Genomic DNA, 24,001 nt, shown 5'->3' with positions numbered 1-24,001 from the left:
AGTCCCAGAAGAGGGAGCGAGCTCTGTGCAGCCAAGCTGCTCTAGGGAGCCATTCCTGCCTATGGCTGAGTGGGAAGGCAGCAGAGCTGCCCCTGCATTGATGCCTCAACTGTAAGCTGCCCTCTTTGCCACATTCTCTACCCCATTAGCGTAGAACTGGCAACTTCAGCTAAAGCCTTGGCGAGTTCTCCTCCCAGCTGACTGTGACAAAACTGTCCTTTGCCAGCCTGAAAAGCCCGTTGCAGCTTCAGGCCAAAAAGTACAAACAGCGGCCAATTGGGGACAGCAGTCTGGGAGAAAGGGGCTTCATCACCTGAAGCTCTCATGGGCCAATGAAGCCCGGGATGTAATTGCACCAAGGCTTCTAAAAGCGGGAAAAGTCCCGCCTCATCTTGGGCGGAGCCACGGCCGGGCTCTTGTACTGCCCGCGGGAGTCCTGGAACGCTGCCAAGCCTCTGTTCTAGGTGGCCTCTGCAGGCATCAGCACTGCACTGCGCCCAGGGCCCAGGGACCTGGAGGCACCGAGGCGCTTCAGGGCTGGCCCAGGGACAAAGGCTGTGACGCGCCCCGGGTACAGGGGGTCACGCGGGCCAGGGGCCAGCAGCAGGCAGAAAGCTGCCGGGGCTGGGGAAAAGCCCTGCCCTGCTTACAGGGCGGCCGGGCCGGGGGCCGGGAGAGCTCCATTTCCCCCCTCGGGTGCGGAGACAGGGGCTCTCACCCTCCTTACAGGGTTGCCCCTCTCTCCGGGCAGCCAAAGGAGCACAAGGCCAAAAGGCCAAGCACACCAAAGACCCAGCCCTGCACGCAGGGGGGTCGCCCAGCGCAAAGCCGGCCGGGGCACCCTCAAGGTGCCCTGGCCTTGCCACAAAGGCCATTTGCCCAGGGGGCCTCTCGTGGCCCCTCTTCGGCTCCAAGCCGCCTCTTGCCTCGCCGCTCCGCTCTTGCCTCGCCGTCCCACGCTTTCTGCCAATGGACGACGACACACTCAGGCCTGAGAAGCTCCCAGGCCTGAAGGCAACTGCCCCCCGACAGCCCCACACCGAGATGCTCATGCAGCCAGCCCCAGAGCCCCCAGCTGCCCAAAAGCCGCCAACTTCTGCTCCAAGCTGCTGCTCCTACCTTGGCCGTTCCACGCCGGAGCTCGAAGCGGCTGCTGCTCCTGCTGGCTCTTGCCCCGCTGTTCCACTCTTGATGTCGAAGCGGCTGCTGCTCCTGCTGGCTCTTGACTCGCTGTCGCATGGCTTCTGCCAGTGGACGAGCAAACAATCAGGCCTGAGCAGCTCCAGCGCCCAAAGGGAACCGCCACCCAACAGCCCCACAGCCACACCCTCAAGCCAGCGCGCACAGAGCCCTCCCCAGCTGCCCCAAAGCCTCCAGGTTCACTTGACTCACCACGGCGACGTCCGGCGCAGTCCCACGCCGTGCGGGGAGCCAGGCCCTCTGGGCAAATGAAGCTGGGCACGCAAAGCAGCGGCCAAGAGGCTGCAGCCCTGCTTACAGGGGGCTCAGGCCGCTGCCTGCGTTGAAAAGTGCCCGGGACTCCAGAGCACTGGCCCCGACTTACAGGGCGGCCCTGGTCCCCAAGGCCTACGGAGGCTCCTTGTCTCCACTTGCGCGGCGCTCCCCACTAACGGGGCGGGCGCCCGACGCAGGCTGCCAGCTGAAGGGAGCACAAAGGCTCCCAGACCCACAGCCTGCTTACAGGCCGGTCCACACCCGGGGAGCCACGGAGCTCTGCCTTCCCCCACGGCAACAGGAACCACACTACACTGAGGCACTGGAGCCCACGGCCTAAAGCCCAGGGGCCCCAGAGGCCGCGAGCCCAGCCCCGAGGACAGGGAGGGCACACGCCCGGCCCCAGCACTCCTGGCCCCACGCCTCTGAAAGGCCGGGGCCAGGGATACCCGCCTGATTACAGGGGGTCCCTCCAACCGCCCGCCGAGGCCGGGGGACGCACACAACCCCACTTACGGGGCCGTCCCCCGCAGCCCGGCACCCCCAACAAGCACCGCCCGGCACAGGCACAGGCACAGGCCCCACTTAGGGGGCGGCCAGAGGCCGGACGTGGCGCAGCACGGCAGCACAGCCGCTGGTTCCTGTCACCTGCCTAAAGCAGCCTCCGCAGCCCTGCTTACAGGGACCTGGGGCTGCTCCTGGGGACAAAGGGCCTGACACAAAGTGGCCCGACTACAGGGCCCGCACGCTGGCAGCTCACCAGCACGCCCGGCAGCACCGGCGCACACCCAGGCCCTGGCTACAGGCGGGTGACGGGGCCCACGCTAGAGCTAAGCGGCTTCGCGCCGCCCCCCAGCAGGCAGGGGCAAGGCCCGACGCCTTCTCCAGCCGTGCCTTTTGGGGTGAGAATTGCCAGTTCTAGACTAATGCGGTAGAGAAGCTGGCAAAGAGGGCAGCCTAGAGTTGAGGCGTCAGTGCAGGGCCAGCTCTGCTGCTTCCCCACTCAGCCGTAGGTAGGAATGGCTCCCTAGAGCAGGTTGGCTGCACACAGCTCCTCTTTCTCTCCTGGGAAGTCCAAGCTACCCTGCTCTGTTTCTAAAGGGGGGCTAAAGCACAGGCACACTCGCTCACTCACACCGACTGAGGGAAGACAGGCCAGGGAGGGAGGGCAAGACAGGGGCGGGAGGGCAAGACAGTCCCAGAAGAGGGAGCGAGCTCTGTGCAGCCAAGCTGCTCTAGGGAGCCATTCCTGCCTATGGCTGAGTGGGAAGGCAGCAGAGCTGCCCCTGCATTGATGCCTCAACTGTAAGCTGCCCTCTTTGCCACATTCTCTACCCCATTAGCGTAGAACTGGCAACTTCAGCTAAAGCCTTGGCGAGTTCTCCTCCCAGCTGACTGTGACAAAACTGTCCTTTGCCAGCCTGAAAAGCCCGTTGCAGCTTCAGGCCAAAAAGTACAAACAGCGGCCAATTGGGGACAGCAGTCTGGGAGAAAGGGGCTTCATCACCTGAAGCTCTCATGGGCCAATGAAGCCCGGGATGTAATTGCACCAAGGCTTCTAAAAGCGGGAAAAGTCCCGCCTCATCTTGGGCGGAGCCACGGCCGGGCTCTTGTACTGCCCGCGGGAGTCCTGGAACGCTGCCAAGCCTCTGTTCTAGGTGGCCTCTGCAGGCATCAGCACTGCACTGCGCCCAGGGCCCAGGGGCCTGGAGGCACCGAGGCGCTTCAGGGCTGGCCCAGGGACAAAGGCTGTGACGCGCCCCGGGTACAGGGGGTCACGCGGGCCAGGGGCCAGCAGCAGGCAGAAAGCTGCCGGGGCTGGGGAAAAGCCCTGCCCTGCTTACAGGGCGGCCGGGCCGGGGGCCGGGAGAGCTCCATTTCCCCCCTCGGGTGCGGAGACAGGGGCTCTCACCCTCCTTACAGGGTTGCCCCTCTCTCCGGGCAGCCAAAGGAGCACAAGGCCAAAAGGCCAAGCACACCAAAGACCCAGCCCTGCACGCAGGGGGGTCGCCCAGCGCAAAGCCGGCCGGGGCACGCTCAAGGTGCCCTGGCCTTGCCACAAAGGCCATTTGCCCAGAGGGCCTCTCGTGGCCCCTCTTCGGCTCCAAGCCGCCTCTTGCCTCGCCGCTCCGCTCTTGCCTCGCCGTCCCACGCTTTCTGCCAATGGACGACGACACACTCAGGCCTGAGAAGCTCCCAGGCCTGAAGGCAACTGCCCCCCGACAGCCCCACACCGAGATGCTCATGCAGCCAGCCCCAGAGCCCCCAGCTGCCCAAAAGCCGCCAACTTCTGCTCCAAGCTGCTGCTCCTACCTTGGCCGTTCCACGCCGGAGCTCGAAGCGGCTGCTGCTCCTGCTGGCTCTTGCCCCGCTGTTCCACTCTTGATGTCGAAGCGGCTGCTGCTCCTGCTGGCTCTTGACTCGCTGTCGCATGGCTTCTGCCAGTGGACGAGCAAACAATCAGGCCTGAGCAGCTCCAGCGCCCAAAGGGAACCGCCACCCAACAGCCCCACAGCCACACCCTCAAGCCAGCGCGCACAGAGCCCTCCCCAGCTGCCCCAAAGCCTCCAAGTTCGCTTGACTCACCACGGCGACGTCCGGCGCAGTCCCACGCCGTGCGGGGAGCCAGGCCCTCTGGGCAAATGAAGCTGGGCACGCAAAGCAGCGGCCAAGAGGCTGCAGCCCTGCTTACAGGGGGCTCAGGCCGCTGCCTGCGTTGAAAAGTGCCCGGGACTCCAGAGCACTGGCCCCGACTTACAGGGCGGCCCTGGTCCCCAAGGCCTACGGAGGCTCCTTGTCTCCACTTGCGCGGCGCTCCCCACTAACGGGGCGGGCGCCCGACGCAGGCTGCCAGCTGAAGGGAGCACAAAGGCTCCCAGACCCACAGCCTGCTTACAGGCCGGTCCACACCCGGGGAGCCACGGAGCTCTGCCTTCCCCCACGGCAACAGGAACCACACTACACTGAGGCACTGGAGCCCATGGCCTAAAGCCCAGGGGCCCCAGAGGCCGCGAGCCCAGCCCCGAGGACAGGGAGGGCACACGCCCGGCCGCAGCACTCCTGGCCCCACGCCTCTGAAAGGCCGGGGCCAGGGATACCCGCCTGATTACAGGGGGTCCCTCCAACCGCCCGCCGAGGCCGGGGGACGCACACAACCCCACTTACGGGGCCGTCCCCCGCAGCCCGGCACCCCCAACAAGCACCGGCCGGCACAGGCACAGGCACAGGCCCCACTTAGGGGGCGGCCAGAGGCCGGACGTGGCGCAGCACGGCAGCACAGCCGCTGGTTCCTGTCACCTGCCTAAAGCAGCCTCCGCAGCCCTGCTTACAGGGACCTGGGGCTGCTCCTGGGGACAAAGGGCCTGACACAAAGTGGCCCGACTACAGGGCCCGCACGCTGGCAGCTCACCAGCACGCCCGGCAGCACCGGCGCACACCCAGGCCCTGGCTACAGGCGGGTGACGGGGCCCACGCTAGAGCTAAGCGGCTTCGCGCCGCCCCCCAGCAGGCAGGGGCAAGGCCCGACGCCTTCTCCAGCCGTGCCTTTTGGGGTGAGAATTGCCAGTTCTAGACTAATGCGGTAGAGAAGCTGGCAAAGAGGGCAGCCTAGAGTTGAGGCGTCAGTGCAGGGCCAGCTCTGCTGCTTCCCCACTCAGCCGTAGGTAGGAATGGCTCCCTAGAGCAGGTTGGCTGCACACAGCTCCTCTTTCTCTCCTGGGAAGTCCAAGCTACCCTGCTCTGTTTCTAAAGGGGGGCTAAAGCACAGGCACACTCGCTCACTCACACCGACTGAGGGAAGACAGGCCAGGGAGGGAGGGCAAGACAGGGGCGGGAGGGCAAGACAGTCCCAGAAGAGGGAGCGAGCTCTGTGCAGCCAAGCTGCTCTAGGGAGCCATTCCTGCCTATGGCTGAGTGGGAAGGCAGCAGAGCTGCCCCTGCATTGATGCCTCAACTGTAAGCTGCCCTCTTTGCCACATTCTCTACCCCATTAGCGTAGAACTGGCAACTTCAGCTAAAGCCTTGGCGAGTTCTCCTCCCAGCTGACTGTGACAAAACTGTCCTTTGCCAGCCTGAAAAGCCCGTTGCAGCTTCAGGCCAAAAAGTACAAACAGCGGCCAATTGGGGACAGCAGTCTGGGAGAAAGGGGCTTCATCACCTGAAGCTCTCATGGGCCAATGAAGCCCGGGATGTAATTGCACCAAGGCTTCTAAAAGCGGGAAAAGTCCCGCCTCATCTTGGGCGGAGCCACGGCCGGGCTCTTGTACTGCCCGCGGGAGTCCTGGAACGCTGCCAAGCCTCTGTTCTAGGTGGCCTCTGCAGGCATCAGCACTGCACTGCGCCCAGGGCCCAGGGGCCTGGAGGCACCGAGGCGCTTCAGGGCTGGCCCAGGGACAAAGGCTGTGACGCGCCCCGGGTACAGGGGGTCACGCGGGCCAGGGGCCAGCAGCAGGCAGAAAGCTGCCGGGGCTGGGGAAAAGCCCTGCCCTGCTTACAGGGCGGCCGGGCCGGGGGCCGGGAGAGCTCCATTTCCCCCCTCGGGTGCGGAGACAGGGGCTCTCACCCTCCTTACAGGGTTGCCCCTCTCTCCGGGCAGCCAAAGGAGCACAAGGCCAAAAGGCCAAGCACACCAAAGACCCAGCCCTGCACGCAGGGGGGTCGCCCAGCGCAAAGCCGGCCGGGGCACCCTCAAGGTGCCCTGGCCTTGCCACAAAGGCCATTTGCCCAGGGGGCCTCTCGTGGCCCCTCTTCGGCTCCAAGCCGCCTCTTGCCCCGCCGCTCCGCTCTTGAGCGCCACGCCGCTGCCGCTCTTGCCTCGCCGTCCCACGCTTTCTGCCAATGGACGACGACACACTCAGGCCTGAGCAGCTCCAGCGCCCAAAGGGAACCGCCACCCAACAGCCCCACAGCCACACCCTCAAGCCAGCGCGCACAGAGCCCTCCCCAGCTGCCCCAAAGCCTCCAAGTTCGCTTGACTCACCACGGCGACGTCCGGCGCAGTCCCACGCCGTGCGGGGAGCCAGGCCCTCTGGGCAAATGAAGCTGGGCACGCAAAGCAGCGGCCAAGAGGCTGCAGCCCTGCTTACAGGGGGCTCAGGCCGCTGCCTGCTTTGCAAAGTGCCCGGTACTCCAGAGCACTGGCCCCGACTTACAGGGCGGCCCTGGTCCCCAAGGCCTACGGAGGCTCCTTGTCTCCACTTGCGCGGCGCTCCCCACTAACGGGGCGGGCGCCCGACGCAGGCTGCCAGCTGAAGGGAGCACAAAGGCTCCCAGACCCACAGCCTGCTTACAGGCCGGTCCACACCCGGGGAGCCACGGAGCTCTGCCTTCCCCCACGGCAACAGGAACCACACTACACTGAGGCACTGGAGCCCACGGCCTAAAGCCCAGGGGCCCCAGGGGCCGCGAGCCCAGCCCCGAGGACAGGGAGGGCACACGCCCGGCCCCAGCACTCCTGGCCCCACGCCTCTGAAAGGCCGGGGCCAGGGATACCCGCCTGATTACAGGGGGTCCCTCCAACCGCCCGCCGAGGCCGGGGGACGCACACAACCCCACTTACGGGGCCGTCCCCCGCAGCCCAGCACCCCCAACAAGCACCGGCTGGCACAGGCACAGGCACAGGCCCCACTTAGGGGGCGGCCAGAGGCCGGACGCGGCGCAGCACGGCAGCACAGCCGCTGGTTCCTGTCACCTGCCTAAAGCAGCCTCCGCAGCCCTGCTTACAGGGACCTGGGGCTGCTCCTGGGGACAAAGGGCCTGACACAAAGTGGCCCGACTACAGGGCCCGCACGCTGGCAGCTCACCAGCACGCCCGGCAGCACCGGCGCACACCCAGGCCCTGGCTACAGGCGGGTGACGGGGCCCACGCTAGAGCTAAGCGGCTTCGCGCCGCCCCCCAGCAGGCAGGGGCAAGGCCCGACGCCCTCTCCAGCCGTGCCTTTTGGGGTGAGAATTGCCAGTTCTAGACTAATGCGGTAGAGAAGCTGGCAAAGAGGGCAGCCTAGAGTTGAGGCGTCAGTGCAGGGCCAGCTGTGCTGCTTCCCCACTCAGCCGTAGGTAGGAATGGCTCCCTAGAGCAGGTTGGCTGCACACAGCTCCTCTTTCTCTCCTGGGAAGTCCAAGCTACCCTGCTCTGTTTCTAAAGGGGGGCTAAAGCACAGGCACACTCGCTCACTCACACCGACTGAGGGAAGACAGGCCAGGGAGGGAGGGCAAGACAGGGGCGGGAGGGCAAGACAGTCCCAGAAGAGGGAGCGAGCTCTGTGCAGCCAAGCCGCTCTAGGGAGCCATTCCTGTCTACGGCTGAGTGGGAAGGCAGCAGAGCTGCCCCTGCATTGATGCCTCAACTGTAAGCTGCCCTCTTTGCCACATTCTCTACCCCATTAGCGTAGAACTGGCAACTTCAGCTAAAGCCTTGGCGAGTTCTCCTCCCAGCTGACTGTGACAAAACTGTCCTTTGCCAGCCTGAAAAGCCCGTTGCAGCTTCAGGCCAAAAAGTACAAACAGCGGCCAATTGGGGACAGCAGTCTGGGAGAAAGGGGCTTCATCACCTGAAGCTCTCATGGGCCAATGAAGCCCGGGATGTAATTGCACCAAGGCTTCTAAAAGCGGGAAAAGTCCCGCCTCATCTTGGGCGGAGCCACGGCCGGGCTCTTGTACTGCCCGCGGGAGTCCTGGAACGCTGCCAAGCCTCTGTTCTAGGTGGCCTCTGCAGGCATCAGCACTGCACTGCGCCCAGGGCACAGGGGCCTGGAGGCACCGAGGCGCTTCAGGGCTGGCCCAGGGACAAAGGCTGTGACGCGCCCCGGGTACAGGGGGTCACGCGGGCCAGGGGCCAGCAGCAGGCAGAAAGCTGCCGGGGCTGGGGAAAAGCCCTGCCCTGCTTACAGGGCGGCCGGGCCGGGGGCCGGGAGAGCTCCATTTCCCCCCTCGGGTGCGGAGACAGGGGCTCTCACCCTCCTTACAGGGTTGCCCCTCTCTCCGGGCAGCCAAAGGAGCACAAGGCCAAAAGGCCAAGCACACCAAAGACCCAGCCCTGCACGCAGGGGGGTCGCCCAGCGCAAAGCCGGCCGGGGCACCCTCAAGGTGCCCTGGCCTTGCCACAAAGGCCATTTGCCCAGGGGGCCTCTCGTGGCCCCTCTTCGGCTCCAAGCCGCCTCTTGCCCCGCCGCTCCGCTCTTGAGCGCCACGCCGCTGCCGCTCTTGCCTCGCCGTCCCACGCTTTCTGCCAATGGACGACGACACACTCAGGCCTGAGCAGCTCCAGCGCCCAAAGGGAACCGCCACCCAACGGCCCCACAGCCACACCCTCAAGCCAGCGCACACAGAGCCCTCCCCAGCTGCCCCAAAGCCTCCAAGTTCGCTTGACTCACCACGGCGACGTCCGGCGCAGTCCCACGCCGTGCGGGGAGCCAGGCCCTCTGGGCAAATGAAGCTGGGCACGCAAAGCAGCGGCCAAGAGGCTGCAGCCCTGCTTACAGGGGGCTCAGGCCGCTGCCTGCTTTGCAAAGTGCCCGGTACTCCAGAGCACTGGCCCCGACTTACAGGGCGGCCCTGGTCCCCAAGGCCTACGGAGGCTCCTTGTCTCCACTTGCGCGGCGCTCCCCACTAACGGGGCGGGCGCCCGACGCAGGCTGCCAGCTGAAGGGAGCACAAAGGCTCCCAGACCCACAGCCTGCTTACAGGCCGGTCCACACCCGGGGAGCCACGGAGCTCTGCCTTCCCCCACGGCAACAGGAACCACACTACACTGAGGCACTGGAGCCCACGGCCTAAAGCCCAGGGGCCCCAGGGGCCGCGAGCCCAGCCCCGAGGACAGGGAGGGCACACGCCCGGCCGCAGCACTCCTGGCCCCACGCCTCTGAAAGGCCGGGGCCAGGGATACCCGCCTGATTACAGGGGGTCCCTCCAACCGCCCGCCGAGGCCGGGGGACACACACAACCCCACTTACGGGGCCGTCCCCCGCAGCCCGGCACCCCCAACAAGCACCGGCCGGCACAGGCACAGGCACAGGCCCCACTTAGGGGGCGGCCAGAGGCCGGACGCGGCGCAGCACGGCAGCACAGCCGCTGGTTCCTGTCACCTGCCTAAAGCAGCCTCCGCAGCCCTGCTTACAGGGACCTGGGGCTGCTCCTGGGGACAAAGGGCCTGACACAAAGTGGCCCGACTACAGGGCCCGCACGCTGGCAGCTCACCAGCACGCCCGGCAGCACCGGCGCACACCCAGGCCCTGGCTACAGGCGGGTGACGGGGCCCACGCTAGAGCTAAGCGGCTTCGCGCCGCCCCCCAGCAGGCAGGGGCAAGGCCCGACGCCCTCTCCAGCCGTGCCTTTTGGGGTGAGAATTGCCAGTTCTAGACTAATGCGGTAGAGAAGCTGGCAAAGAGGGCAGCCTAGAGTTGAGGCGTCAGTGCAGGGCCAGCTGTGCTGCTTCCCCACTCAGCCGTAGGTAGGAATGGCTCCCTAGAGCAGGTTGGCTGCACACAGCTCCTCTTTCTCTCCTGGGAAGTCCAAGCTACCCTGCTCTGTTTCTAAAGGGGGGCTAAAGCACAGGCACACTCGCTCACTCACACCGACTGAGGGAAGACAGGCCAGGGAGGGAGGGCAAGACAGGGGCGGGAGGGCAAGACAGTCCCAGAAGAGGGAGCGAGCTCTGTGCAGCCAAGCCGCTCTAGGGAGCCATTCCTGCCTATGGCTGAGTGGGAAGGCAGCAGAGCTGCCCCTGCATTGATGCCTCAACTGTAAGCTGCCCTCTTTGCCACATTCTCTACCCCATTAGCGTAGAACTGGCAACTTCAGCTAAAGCCTTGGCGAGTTCTCCTCCCAGCTGACTGTGACAAAACTGTCCTTTGCCAGCCTGAAAAGCCCGTTGCAGCTTCAGGCCAAAAAGTACAAACAGCGGCCAATTGAGGACAGCAGTCTGGGAGAAAGGGGCTTCATCACCTGAAGCTCTCATGGGCCAATGAAGCCCGGGATGTAATTGCACCAAGGCTTCTAAAAGCGGGAAAAGTCCCGCCTCATCTTGGGCGGAGCCACGGCCGGGCTCTTGTACTGCCCGCGGGAGTCCTGGAACGCTGCCAAGCCTCTGTTCTAGGTGGCCTCTGCAGGCATCAGCACTGCACTGCGCCCAGGGCCCAGGGGCCTGGAGGCACCGAGGCGCTTCAGGGCTGGCCCAGGGACAAAGGCTGTGACGCGCCCCGGGTACAGGGGGTCACGCGGGCCAGGGGCCAGCAGCAGGCAGAAAGCTGCCGGGGCTGGGGAAAAGCCCTGCCCTGCTTACAGGGCGGCCGGGCCGGGGGCCGGGAGAGCTCCATTTCCCCCCTCGGGTGCAGAGACAGGGGCTCTCACCCTCCTTACAGGGTTGCCCCTCTCTCCGGGCAGCCAAAGGAGCACAAGGCCAAAAGGCCAAGCACACCAAAGACCCAGCCCTGCACGCAGGGGGGTCGCCCAGCGCAAAGCCGGCCGGGGCACCCTCAAGGTGCCCAGGCCTTGCCACAAAGGCCATTTGCCCAGGGGGCCTCTCGTGGCCCCTCTTCGGCTCCAAGCCGCCTCTTGCCTCGCCGCTCCGCTCTTGCCTCGCCGTCCCACGCTTTCTGCCAATGGACGACGACACACTCAGGCCTGAGAAGCTCCCAGGCCTGAAGGCAACTGCCCCCCGACAGCCCCACACCGAGATGCTCATGCAGCCAGCCCCAGAGCCCCCAGCTGCCCAAAAGCCGCCAACTTCTGCTCCAAGCTGCTGCTCCTACCTTGGCCGTTCCACGCCGGAGCTCGAAGCGGCTGCTGCTCCTGCTGGCTCTTGCCCCGCTCTTCCACTCTTGATGTCGAAGCGGCTGCTGCTCCTGCTGGCTCTTGACTCGCTGTCGCATGGCTTCTGCCAGTGGACGAGCAAACAATCAGGCCTGAGCAGCTCCAGCGCCCAAAGGGAACCGCCACCCAACAGCCCCACAGCCACACCCTCAAGCCAGCGCGCACAGAGCCCTCCCCAGCTGCCCCAAAGCCTCCAAGTTCGCTTGACTCACCACGGCGACGTCCGGCGCAGTCCCACGCCGTGCGGGGAGCCAGGCCCTCTGGGCAAATGAAGCTGGGCACGCAAAGCAGCGGCCAAGAGGCTGCAGCCCTGCTTACAGGGGGCTCAAGCCGCTGCCTGCATTGAAAAGTGCCCGGTACTCCAGAGCACTGGCCCCGACTTACAGGGCGGCCCTGGTCCCCAAGGCCTACGGAGGCTCCTTGTCTCCACTTGCGCGGCGCTCCCCACTAACGGGGCGGGCGCCCGACGCAGGCTGCCAGCTGAAGGGAGCACAAAGGCTCCCAGACCCACAGCCTGCTTACAGGCCGGTCCACACCCGGGGAGCCACGGAGCTCTGCCTTCCCCCACGGCAACAGGAACCACACTACACTGAGGCACTGGAGCCCACGGCCTAAAGCCCAGGGGCCCCAGGGGCCGCGAGCCCAGCCCCGAGGACAGGGAGGGCACACGCCCGGCCCCAGCACTCCTGGCCCCACGCCTCTGAAAGGCCGGGGCCAGGGATACCCGCCTGATTACAGGGGGTCCCTCCAACCGCCCGCCGAGGCCGGGGGACGCACACAACCCCACTTACGGGGCCGTCCCCCGCAGCCCGGCACCCCCAACAAGCACCGGCCGGCACAGGCACAGGCACAGGCCCCACTTAGGGGGCGGCCAGAGGCCGGACGCGGCGCAGCACGGCAGCACAGCCGCTGGTTCCTGTCACCTGCCTAAAGCAGCCTCCGCAGCCCTGCTTACAGGGACCTGGGGCTGCTCCTGGGGACAAAGGGCCTGACACAAAGTGGCCCGACTACAGGGCCCGCACGCTGGCAGCTCACCAGCACGCCCGGCAGCACCGGCGCACACCCAGGCCCTGGCTACAGGCGGGTGACGGGGCCCACGCTAGAGCTAAGCGGCTTCGCGCCGCCCCCCAGCAGGCAGGGGCAAGGCCCGACGCCCTCTCCAGCCGTGCCTTTTGGGGTGAGAATTGCCAGTTCTAGACTAATGCGGTAGAGAAGCTGGCAAAGAGGGCAGCCTAGAGTTGAGGCGTCAGTGCAGGGCCAGCTGTGCTGCTTCCCCACTCAGCCGTAGGTAGGAATGGCTCCCTAGAGCAGGTTGGCTGCACACAGCTCCTCTTTCTCTCCTGGGAAGTCCAAGCTACCCTGCTCTGTTTCTAAAGGGGGGCTAAAGCACAGGCACACTCGCTCACTCACACCGACTGAGGGAAGACAGGCCAGGGAGGGAGGGCAAGACAGGGGCGGGAGGGCAAGACAGTCCCAGAAGAGGGAGCGAGCTCTGTGCAGCCAAGCCGCTCTAGGGAGCCATTCCTGCCTATGGCTGAGTGGGAAGGCAGCAGAGCTGCCCCTGCATTGATGCCTCAACTGTAAGCTGCCCTCTTTGCCACATTCTCTACCCCATTAGCGTAGAACTGGCAACTTCAGCTAAAGCCTTGGCGAGTTCTCCTCCCAGCTGACTGTGACAAAACTGTCCTTTGCCAGCCTGAAAAGCCCGTTGCAGCTTCAGGCCAAAAAGTACAAACAGCGGCCAATTGGGGACAGCAGTCTGGGAGAAAGGGGCTTCATCACCTGAAGCTCTCATGGGCCAATGAAGCCCGGGATGTAATTGCACCAAGGCTTCTAAAAGCGGGAAAAGTCCCGCCTCATCTTGGGCGGAGCCACGGCCGGGCTCTTGTACTGCCCGCGGGAGTCCTGGAACGCTGCCAAGCCTCTGTTCTAGGTGGCCTCTGCAGGCATCAGCACTGCACTGCGCCCAGGGCACAGGGGCCTGGAGGCACCGAGGCGCTTCAGGGCTGGCCCAGGGACAAAGGCTGTGACGCGCCCCGGGTACAGGGGGTCACGCGGGCCAGGGGCCAGCAGCAGGCAGAAAGCTGCCGGGGCTGGGGAAAAGCCCTGCCCTGCTTACAGGGCGGCCGGGCCGGGGGCCGGGAGAGCTCCATTTCCCCCCTCGGGTGCGGAGACAGGGGCTCTCACCCTCCTTACAGGGTTGCCCCTCTCTCCGGGCAGCCAAAGGAGCACAAGGCCAAAAGGCCAAGCACACCAAAGACCCAGCCCTGCACGCAGGGGGGTCGCCCAGCGCAAAGCCGGCCGGGGCACCCTCAAGGTGCCCTGGCCTTGCCACAAAGGCCATTTGCCCAGGGGGCCTCTCGTGGCCCCTCTTCGGCTCCAAGCCGCCTCTTGCCCCGCCGCTCCGCTCTTGAGCGCCACGCCGCTGCCGCTCTTGCCTCGCCGTCCCACGCTTTCTGCCAATGGACGACGACACACTCAGGCCTGAGCAGCTCCAGCGCCCAAAGGGAACCGCCACCCAACGGCCCCACAGCCACACCCTCAAGCCAGCGCGCACAGAGCCCTCCCCAGCTGCCCCAAAGCCTCCAAGTTCGCTTGACTCACCACGGCGACGTCCGGCGCAGTCCCACGCCGTGCGGGGAGCCAGGCCCTCTGGGCAAATGAAGCTGGGCACGCAAAGCAGCGGCCAAGAGGCTGCAGCCCTGCTTACAGGGGGCTCAAGCCGCTGCCTGCGTTGAAAAGTGCCCGGGACTCCAGAGCACTGGCCCCGACTTACAGGGCGGCCCTGGTCCCCAAGGCCTACGGAGGCTCCTTGTCTCCGCTTGCGCGGCGCTCCCCACTAACGGGGTGGGCGCCCGACGCAGGCTGCCAGCTGAAGGGAGCACAAAGGCTCCCAGACCCACAGCCTGCTTACAGGCCGGTCCACACCCGGGGAGCCACGGAGCTCTGCCTTCCCCCACGGCGACAGGAACCACACTACACTGAGGCACTGGAGCCCAAGGCCTAAAGCCCAGGGGCCCCAGGGGCCGCGAGCCCAGCCCCGAGGACAGGGAGGGCACACGCCCGGCCGCAGCACTCCTGGCCCCACGCCTCTGAAAGGCCGGGGCCAGGGATACCCGCCTGATTACAGGAGGTCCCTCCAACCGCCCGCCGAGGCCGGGGGACGCACACAACCCCACTTACGGGGCCGTCCCTCGCAGTCCGGCACCCCCAACAAGCACCGCCCGGCACAGGCACAGGCCCCACTTAGGGGGCGGCCAGAGGCCGGACGCGGCGCAGCACGGCAGCACAGCCGCTGGTTCCTGTCACCTGCCTAAAGCAGCCTCCGCAGCCCTGCTTACAGGGACCTGGGGCTGCTCCTGGGGACAAAGGGCCTGACACAAAGTGGCCCGACTACAGGGCCCGCACGCTGGCAGCTCACCAGCACGCCCGGCAGCACCGGCGCACACCCAGGCCCTGGCTACAGGCGGGTGACGGGGCCCACGCTAGAGCTAAGCGGCTTCGCGCCGCCCCCCAGCAGGCAGGGGCAAGGCCCGACGCCCTCTCCAGCCGTGCCTTTTGGGGTGAGAATTGCCAGTTCTAGACTAATGCGGTAGAGAAGCTGGCAAAGAGGGCAGCCTAGAGTTGAGGCGTCAGTGCAGGGGCAGCTGTGCTGCTTCCCCACTCAGCCGTAGGTAGGAATGGCTCCCTAGAGCAGGTTGGCTGCACACAGCTCCTCTTTCTCTCCTGGGAAGTCCAAGCTACCCTGCTCTGTTTCTAAAGGGGGGCTAAAGCACAGGCACACTCGCTCACTCACACCGACTGAGGGAAGACAGGCCAGGGAGGGAGGGCAAGACAGGGGCGGGAGGGCAAGACAGTCCCAGAAGAGGGAGCGAGCTCTGTGCAGCCAAGCTGCTCTAGGGAGCCATTCCTGCCTATGGCTGAGTGGGAAGGCAGCAGAGCTGCCCCTGCATTGATGCCTCAACTGTAAGCTGCCCTCTTTGCCACATTCTCTACCCCATTAGCGTAGAACTGGCAACTTCAGCTAAAGCCTTGGCGAGTTCTCCTCCCAGCTGACTGTGACAAAACTGTCCTTTGCCAGCCTGAAAAGCCCGTTGCAGCTTCAGGCCAAAAAGTACAAACAGCGGCCAATTGAGGACAGCAGTCTGGGAGAAAGGGGCTTCATCACCTGAAGCTCTCATGGGCCAATGAAGCCCGGGATGTAATTGCACCAAGGCTTCTAAAAGCGGGAAAAGTCCCGCCTCATCTTGGGCGGAGCCACGGCCGGGCTCTTGTACTGCCCGCGGGAGTCCTGGAACGCTGCCAAGCCTCTGTTCTAGGTGGCCTCTGCAGGCATCAGCACTGCACTGCGCCCAGGGCCCAGGGGCCTGGAGGCACCGAGGCGCTTCAGGGCTGGCCCAGGGACAAAGGCTGTGACGCGCCCCGGGTACAGGGGGTCACGCGGGCCAGGGGCCAGCAGCAGGCAGAAAGCTGCCGGGGCTGGGGAAAAGCCCTGCCCTGCTTACAGGGCGGCCGGGCCGGGGGCCGGGAGAGCTCCATTTCCCCCCTCGGGTGCAGAGACAGGGGCTCTCACCCTCCTTACAGGGTTGCCCCTCTCTCCGGGCAGCCAAAGGAGCACAAGGCCAAAAGGCCAAGCACACCAAAGACCCAGCCCTGCACGCAGGGGGGTCGCCCAGCGCAAAGCCGGCCGGGGCACCCTCAAGGTGCCCAGGCCTTGCCACAAAGGCCATTTGCCCAGGGGGCCTCTCGTGGCCCCTCTTCGGCTCCAAGCCGCCTCTTGCCTCGCCGCTCCGCTCTTGCCTCGCCGTCCCACGCTTTCTGCCAATGGACGACGACACACTCAGGCCTGAGAAGCTCCCAGGCCTGAAGGCAACTGCCCCCCGACAGCCCCACACCGAGATGCTCATGCAGCCAGCCCCAGAGCCCCCAGCTGCCCAAAAGCCGCCAACTTCTGCTCCAAGCTGCTGCTCCTACCTTGGCCGTTCCACGCCGGAGCTCGAAGCGGCTGCTGCTCCTGCTGGCTCTTGCCCCGCTCTTCCACTCTTGATGTCGAAGCGGCTGCTGCTCCTGCTGGCTCTTGACTCGCTGTCGCATGGCTTCTGCCAGTGGACGAGCAAACAATCAGGCCTGAGCAGCTCCAGCGCCCAAAGGGAACCGCCACCCAACGGCCCCACAGCCACACCCTCAAGCCAGCGCGCACAGAGCCCTCCCCAGCTGCCCCAAAGCCTCCAAGTTCGCTTGACTCACCACGGCGACGTCCGGCGCAGTCCCACGCCGTGCGGGGAGCCAGGCCCTCTGGGCAAATGAAGCTGGGCACGCAAAGCAGCGGCCAAGAGGCTGCAGCCCTGCTTACAGGGGGCTCAAGCCGCTGCCTGCATTGAAAAGTGCCCGGGACTCCAGAGCACTGGCCCCGACTTACAGGGCGGCCCTGGTCCCCAAGGCCTACGGAGGCTCCTTGTCTCCGCTTGCGCGGCGCTCCCCACTAACGGGGTGGGCGCCCGACGCAGGCTGCCAGCTGAAGGGAGCACAAAGGCTCCCAGACCCACAGCCTGCTTACAGGCCGGTCCACACCCGGGGAGCCACGGAGCTCTGCCTTCCCCCACGGCGACAGGAACCACACTACACTGAGGCACTGGAGCCCAAGGCCTAAAGCCCAGGGGCCCCAGGGGCCGCGAGCCCAGCCCCGAGGACAGGGAGGGCACACGCCCGGCCCCAGCACTCCTGGCCCCACGCCTCTGAAAGGCCGGGGCCAGGGATACCCGCCTGATTACAGGAGGTCCCTCCAACCGCCCGCCGAGGCCGGGGGACGCACACAACCCCACTTACGGGGCCGTCCCTCGCAGTCCGGCACCCCCAACAAGCACCGCCCGGCACAGGCACAGGCCCCACTTAGGGGGCGGCCAGAGGCCGGACGCGGCGCAGCACGGCAGCACAGCCGCTGGTTCCTGTCACCTGCCTAAAGCAGCCTCCGCAGCCCTGCTTACAGGGACCTGGGGCTGCTCCTGGGGACAAAGGGCCTGACACAAAGTGGCCCGACTACAGGGCCCGCACGCTGGCAGCTCACCAGCACGCCCGGCAGCACCGGCGCACACCCAGGCCCTGGCTACAGGCGGGTGACGGGGCCCACGCTAGAGCTAAGCGGCTTCGCGCCGCCCTCCAGCAGGCAGGGGCAAGGCCCGACGCCTTCTCCAGCCGTGCCTTTTGGGGTGAGAATTGCCAGTTCTAGACTAATGCGGTAGAGAAGCTGGCAAAGAGGGCAGCCTAGAGTTGAGGCGTCAGTGCAGGGCCAGCTCTGCTGCTTCCCCACTCAGCCGTAGGTAGGAATGGCTCCCTAGAGCAGGTTGACTGCACACAGCTCCTCTTTCTCTCCTGGGAAGTCCAAGCTACCCTGCTCTGTTTCTAAAGGGGGGCTAAAGCGCAGGCACACTCGCTCACTCACACCGACTGAGGGAAGACAGGCCAGGGAGGGAGGGCAAGACAGGGGAGGGAGGGCAAGACAGTCCCAGAAGAGGGAGCGAGCTCTGTGCAGCCAAGCTGCTCTAGGGAGCCATTCCTGCCTACGGCTGAGTGGGAAGGCAGCAGAGCTGCCCCTGCATTGATGCCTCAACTGTAAGCTGCCCTCTTTGCCACATTCTCTACCCCATTAGCGTAGAACTGGCAACTTCAGCTAAAGCCTTGGCGAGTTCTCCTCCCAGCTGACTGTGACAAAACTGTCCTTTGCCAGCCTGAAAAGCCCGTTGCAGCTTCAGGCCAAAAAGTACAAACAGCGGCCAATTGGGGACAGCAGTCTGGGAGAAAGGGGCTTCATCACCTGAAGCTCTCATGGGCCAATGAAGCCCGGGATGTAATTGCACCAAGGCTTCTAAAAGCGGGAAAAGTCCCGCCTCATCTTGGGCGGAGCCACGGCCGGGCTCTTGTACTGCCCGCGGGAGTCCTGGAACGCTGCCAAGCCTCTGTTCTAGGTGGCCTCTGCAGGCATCAGCACTGCACTGCGCCCAGGGCCCAGGGGCCTGGAGGCACCGAGGCGCTTCAGGGCTGGCCCAGGGACAAAGGCTGTGACGCGCCCCGGGTACAGGGGGTCACGCGGGCCAGGGGCCAGCAGCAGGCAGAAAGCTGCCGGGGCTGGGGAAAAGCCCTGCCCTGCTTACAGGGCGGCCGGGCCGGGGGCCGGGAGAGCTCCATTTCCCCCCTCGGGTGCGGAGACAGGGGCTCTCACCCTCCTTACAGGGTTGCCCCTCTCTCCGGGCAGCCAAAGGAGCACAAGGCCAAAAGGCCAAGCACACCAAAACCCAGCCCTGCACGCAGGGGGGTCGCCCAGCGCAAAGCCGGCCGGGGCACCCTCAAGGTGCCCTGGCCTTGCCACAAAGGCCATTTGCCCAGGGGGCCTCTCGTGGCCCCTCTTCGGCTCCAAGCCGCCTCTTGCCTCGCTGCTCCGCTCTTGAGCGCCACGCTGCTGCCGCTCTTGCCTCGCCGTCCCACGCTTTCTGCCAATGGACGACGACACACTCAGGCCTGAGAAGCTCCCGGGCCTGAAGACAACCGCCCTCCGACAGCCCCATAGAGAGAGCCTTGATGCACCCCATCCCAAATAATAACATCACGTCTTTCAAGGCATTCCTTTGTGTAGTTTTGTAAGGATCGCTCCCTGGTTGTAGACACTCCTCAGTTCTCTCTCAAAGATTTGTAGAAGACATTTCCACCTTTTATGGCATGGCTCTATTACAGTAACTTTCATTGAATAGGTTTTTTTGCTAGCTTCCATTTAGTCACTTTTGCTGAAATGAGTGCATGGTATTACTCTGGTTTTTATAGCACCTATACTGTTTGGGAAGTACTCCCATTAATGTAGTTTTTTTAAGTATAATCACAAAGAATGACAAACAGCATAATTTTATATTAATATATGTTCTCTTGAAGACTTTATCCTAAAGGAGAAAACTGTAGAAAGGTTCAGTTACATCTAAAAAATCTTTTACTCAAAATCCATTGACTAATTCTTGGGCTACGATTGTATTATAGCACACACAGATTCTTCTCTCAGGAGTTTAGATAGCAAGGGTGTTATTTTTGCATCCCATGACTCATCGGGAAGGCTTTTCTAACAGATTTTGTCTGCAGCTCCCACTCTGCTCACGACAATACCCTTCTAAAGTATCCCAGGTTTTCACCTGAAAATGTCACCTCTTCTAAGTTTTCCCAGATTTTCTGTCAAAGGTACTGCTTCTGACTGCTGTGTTGCAGCAGACTGTCCCTCAAATGTGCTAATTTTTCCTCTCTAAATTACCCCAATTTCACCCGTCAAAAAGGTTCAAATTTGTTTCATATAAATTACCTGAGGTTTTTTTAAAAGAAAATTACTTCAGGCATTCTCAAAGACTGCGTCTGATTTTTCCTCCAAAACGCCCCTTTAGCTGTGTCCTATATGTCACCTAGGATTTTATCCCAAAAAAGTTTGTTCTCTGCCCTACACAATTCTTCAGATTTTCCTCCAAAACATCTCCTACAGCTCAGCTCAGATTTTGATCCTAAAATGTCCTATTACTTAGAGATTACATTTAATTTTACTTTCATTCATTCACTTGGAGATTACCTTAGATTTTTCCACCGAAAATTGCTCCTTCTGGCCCTTTAAAATTACCTCCGATTTTATCACAAAATTTTCTCGGCACATCCTCCCCAGTTTACCTCAGAATTTTCCCCAAAATCTATTTTCTCCCCTAAACATCACCTCACATTCTCCTGCCAAAAATGTCCGCTGCATTGTCTTGCACACATTGGTGCAGCTTTTGATCCCACACTGATTGATTTCAGCCAAAAGATTCATCCAGTTACACAAGCACTGTGCTCTGGACGCCTCTCAGAGACCCTCACGCTTCCTGAGCGACACTCGAGGCACCTGCCTCCCCCTCACAGGACCTTGGTTTCCCCTTAGCAACACGAAGGAAACACACCATTCCTTCACTCACCCACATGGCCTCCCAACAACACACAGGGCATTTGCCACCCCTTCAGTGACCCTCCTGTCCCCTCAGAGGAGCACGGGGCACCTGCCTGCCCTCAAGTGACCCACATAGTCCCCCTCAGAATAACACAAGTGGCATCTGAATCCTAAATGGTATGTAACAAAAGGTTGCAAGCAGTATTGTACCAAGGTAATATTGTACCAAAGTAGTGTTCTATCGTACCAAAGCAATATTGTAGTCTACCAAAGCAGTATTGTATTGTATTGTGTTGTCCTATATTACATTATATTATATTATATTACATTACTTTATATTATATTGTATTGTATTATATTACATTATATTACATTATATTATATTATATTACATTACATTACAGTACATTACAGTACATTACATTACATTACTTTATATTATATTGTATTGTATTATATTACATTACATTACAGTACATTACAGTACATTACATTACATTACTTTATATTATATTGTATTGTATTATATTACATTATATTACATTATATTATATTATATTATATTACATTACTTTATATTATATTATATTGTATTATATTACAGTACATTACATTACATTACATTACATTATATTACATTACATTACATTACATTACATTACATTACATTACATGACATTATATTACATGACATTATATTACATGACATTATATTACATGACATTATATTACATGACATTATATTACATGACATTATATTACATGACATTATATTACATGACATTATATTACATGACATTATATTACATGACATTATATTACATGACATTATATTACATGACATTATATTACATGACATTATATTACATGACATTATATTACATGACATTATATTACATGACATTATATTACATGACATTATATTACATGACATTATATTACATGACATTATATTACATTACATTATATTACATTACATTATATTACATTACATTACATTATATTACATTACATTATATTACATTACATTATATTACATTACATTATATTACATTACATTACATTATATTATATTACATTACATTACATTACATTATATTATATTACATTACATTACATTACATTACATTATATTACATTACATTACATTATATTACATTACATTATATTATATTATATTACATTACATTATATTATATTACATTATATTACACTATATTACATTACATTACATTACATTACATTACATTACCAAGGCCGTATAGTATTGTACCATGGCAGTACAGTATTGTCCCAAGGCAGCATTGCACCGTACCATGGCAGCATTGTACCAAGCTGTGCAGGTAAAACAAGCAAGACAGCAAAGCCCGGGAGATAAACAAGCACCATCAAGAGCCAAATAGCAAGTTTTAATGGAACTGGCAAACTGCAAAATTAGCTCAAAACAAGAAGCACCAGGCACGTGCTGATGCTGGAGTTAAAAAGTTCAAATGTGATAGAGAATACACAAGTCTACATCCAAAGACCACCAGAAGCCTGACGACCACGACAGAAGGAACATGCACAAAACAACACAGACTAACAAAACCATAACAAAGCTCTATACAAATATGACACATTGTAACTGTGACCTCCAATGACAGGACTTTTAATATAAAACCGAAGGCTCAAGAAGACTGAGTGAGGTTTGGTGGCGAATTGACGCGTTTCTCTCCCATGAAGTTCTCCCTGTCCCCTTTCACTTACCTCATCTCCTCCTCTCGCCAGCTGAAGTCCCGTGCAGTCCCGTCACGGCCGCCGTCCCCTCCTCCTCCGGGTCTCACCTCAGGGGCTGCCCCGGGGCGCATCGCGGACGGGGCACGGAGCCCCGCCCGGCGCCTTCGCCGGGAGCGGCTTCGAGTTGGCGCCGCCGCCGCCTCTGAGGGCAGCGCGGGGCGACGCTGCGGCACGGAGAGCGCGCGACGCGTTTGTGTTCCCGCCCCTGCGCCTGAGGGGTGAGGGCGCCCCCTACTGGCGCACGGCGCCGCCTCGAGTTCCCGCCTCTGCGTCTGAGGGGCTCTGAGGGGCTCGGGTCCCGCACCTGGGCGGGAATCGCGTCCCTGCGGTGCCAGTCAGCAACACAAGTGGCATCTGCGTCCCTTCAGTGACACTCCTGGCCCCACAGCAGGACACGGGCAATCAGCCCTTCCTTCAGTGCCCTATTACCCCTTGGGGGGGACACTGGGGGACCCCTCAGTGACACTCGTATTGCCTCAGCATCACTAGGGACACCCACCTCTCCCTCAGCTCATTCTTTCAGGTCCTTATAGATTACCACAGATTTTCCTCCCAAAACATTCATTCACTCCCCTGCAGATTACCTTAGATTTCACCCCGTCAAAATTGTTCCCTCTGCGCCTTTAAATCACCTCAACATTTTATCACAAAATTTCCCCCTCCCGTCCCCCCCAATTTACTTCAGATTTTTCCCAAAAAACAACTTTCACCCCTAGACATCACTTCAGATTTAGCCACCAAAAATTGTCACATTTTCCACTGCATTGTTCCACACAATTAGAGCAGGTTTTGATCCCAGAGTCCTCAATTTAAACCCAAAATGTCTACTCTTACAAAACCGTAACAAAGATTTATACACATATGACACATAGTAACTGCAACCTTGAATGAGAGGACTTTTAAAATAAAACCGAAGGCTAAAGAAGACTGAGTGAGGTTTGGTGGACAGATCCACCTCAGTCCCAGCTCTCAAGAAACAAATACCTGCTCTGTAGCCACCTGACTATAGACTTTTGTTTTCTTGCCCAGTTTTGGGCTTCACATCTGTCTCCCCTCAGTGACCTGTTACCCCCTCGGGGACACCTGGGGCACCTGCCACTCGCTCAGGGACACCTGTCCCCTCAGTGACACTCGTATTCCCTCCGTGACCCTCACACACCCTGAGCAGCAATAGGGTCACCAGCCTCTCCAGCACTGTTTATTCTGAGTATTACAGATTACCTCAGATTTTCCTTCAAAAACATTCATTCACTCCCCTGCAGATTACCTCAGATTTCACCCCGTCAAAATTGTTCCCTCTGCGCCTTTAAAATCACCTCAACATTTTATCACAAAAGTTCCCCCTCCCGTCCCCCCCAATTTACCTCAGATTTTTCCCAAAAAACAACTTTCGCCTCTAGAGATCACCTCAGATTTTGCCACCAAAAATTGTCACATTTTCCACTGCATTGTTCCACGCACATTAGAGCAGGTTTTGATCCCAGAGTGCTCAATTTTAACCCAATATGTTTATCCCGCGCCCCACAGGTGACGCCTGCGAACTCAAGCATTTCTCTCCCATGAAGTTCTCCCTGTCCCCTTTCACTTACCTCATCTCCTCCTCTCGCCAGCTGAAGTCCCGTGCAGTCCCGTCACGGCCGCCGTCCCCTCCTCCGCCGGGTCTCACCTCAGGGGCTGCCCCGGGGCGCATCGCGGACGGGGCACGGAGCCCCGCCCGGCGCCTTCGCCGGGAGCGGCTTCGAGTTGGCGCCGCCGCCGCCTCTGAGGGCAGCGCGGGGCGACGCTGCGGCACGGAGAGCGCGCGACGCGTTTGTGTTCCCGCCCCTGCGCCTGAGGGCTCCGAGGGCTCTGAGGGCTCTGAGGGCTCTGAGGGGCTCTGAGGGCTCTTAGGGCTCTGAGGGGCTCTGAAGACTCTGAGGGGCTCTGAGGGCGCTGAGGGTTCTGAGGGGTTCTGAGGGCTCTGAGGGCTCTGAGCGCTCTGAGGGGCTCTGAGGGGCTCTGAGGGGCTCTGAGGGGCTCTGAGGG

The sequence above is a fragment of the Prinia subflava genome, chromosome 2 (genome assembly GCF_021018805.1).
Source record: "Prinia subflava isolate CZ2003 ecotype Zambia chromosome 2, Cam_Psub_1.2, whole genome shotgun sequence".
In the NCBI taxonomy this organism is placed as follows: domain Eukaryota; kingdom Metazoa; phylum Chordata; class Aves; order Passeriformes; family Cisticolidae; genus Prinia; species Prinia subflava.
Note: the sequence above shows the minus strand (reverse complement) of the source record.